Genomic DNA, 1,481 nt, shown 5'->3' with positions numbered 1-1,481 from the left:
AAAGCTGGATGGCCAAAGGTGCAACTTTGTCTTAGACTCTGCGTCTCAGCAAACCCTTGTGAGCATCAAGGTGTTAGATCATGAAGGAGTACCAAAAGCCATACAGAAGCTTTATGGTGTGACAGGACATTCTACAAGGTTGTGGGGACCAGTGTGGGTAACTATTTAGCTCATGGGCATAAAGGACAGACAGAAAGTATACTTGGCTGACATTGAAGACCCATGCCTCTTAGGATTGGACTGTCTATTACCAAGGAAGTTTGTAATTGATTTTGATAAAATGACATTCGGGAACAACAAAGGCCAAGTTCCGGTAACTGTTAAAAGAGAGGTTGAAATAATTAGGTGCCATCGGGCTGAAGTCAAGCCGACTGAAAGAGTTGATGATGGTGAAGTGGAACCAAATATAGGTATCAGGGCAGAACAGGAGATAGACCTAGATTTGAAGCCAATGATTGATTTTCTAAAAGCAAGTGTTTTGCGGCCCTGCTTGGGAGAAGGTGTCTAGTCTAAGCCCCGTGACAAAGCACTACTGGGTGCAAAGGGACCAGTTAAAGCTTGCAGGTGGTATTCTTGTACGGAGATGGGAAACTACAGATGGGAAAGTGACGACTTGGCAAACGGTTATACCGAGGAAGTTACGGGAAGCTGTGCTGCGTCAATCCCATGATAATTTAACAGGAGGACATCTCGGAATTAAGAAAACATTGAGTCACCTACGACAAAGATTTTACTGGATAGGTATGAGGCGAGATGTGGAAGAATGGTGCAGAACATGCAGTACATGTAGTGCTAAAAGGAGAACCAAGCATAAAGGACGCCCTCCTTATGAAGAGTTGCCTGAGAATGTGTCAGAGTTTGTGAAAGTGTTATCAGAAAGGATGGATGATATTCCCCATCAAGTGTGTTGTGATAAGAGATCTACTGAAGTCAGTTTTGTACCAGGAGACAAGGTGTGGTTGTATAATCCCAGGAAGACCAAAGGGAAGTCTCCTAAGTTGTCTTTTCCATTGGAAGGCCCATATGACATAGTGGATCGTCTCTCAGACGTGACTTTCCAGATAAAATGTTGTCGGTGAGGTAAGCCAAAGGTGGTGCATGCCAACAGGCTTTGGCGTTATCACGTTCCAGGACATTTAAATTGGGACAAAGTGAACAACAGAACAAATGATGCTGCTGCAGACGTATCACCTGAAAAAGCCACCATCTAAGAAGAAACGCTACTCGGTTTTCAGAAGAGAAACGGTGAAGCTCTTGATGAAGTTACTACCACTGATATGACTATTACCGACGATAGGACATTTCCTGATGAAGCAGATGAACCCCATATGAAGCAGAAGCCAACGAGACAGAGACCAGTACGGAAGAAGATACGTCCCGTAAAATTAAGAAACTTTGTTGAATTGTAATTTTGTGTTTGTAATTCTGTACATATAATTAAGTTATTGTTCATTGTTTATTGTTTTAATTTAAGTGGCTAT

Source organism: Limulus polyphemus, unplaced genomic scaffold (genome assembly GCF_000517525.1).
Source record: "Limulus polyphemus unplaced genomic scaffold, Limulus_polyphemus-2.1.2 Scaffold2626, whole genome shotgun sequence".
In the NCBI taxonomy this organism is placed as follows: Eukaryota; Metazoa; Arthropoda; class Merostomata; order Xiphosura; family Limulidae; genus Limulus; species Limulus polyphemus.
The sequence above is the reverse complement of the archived record's forward strand: the minus strand, read 5'-3'. Positions refer to the sequence as shown.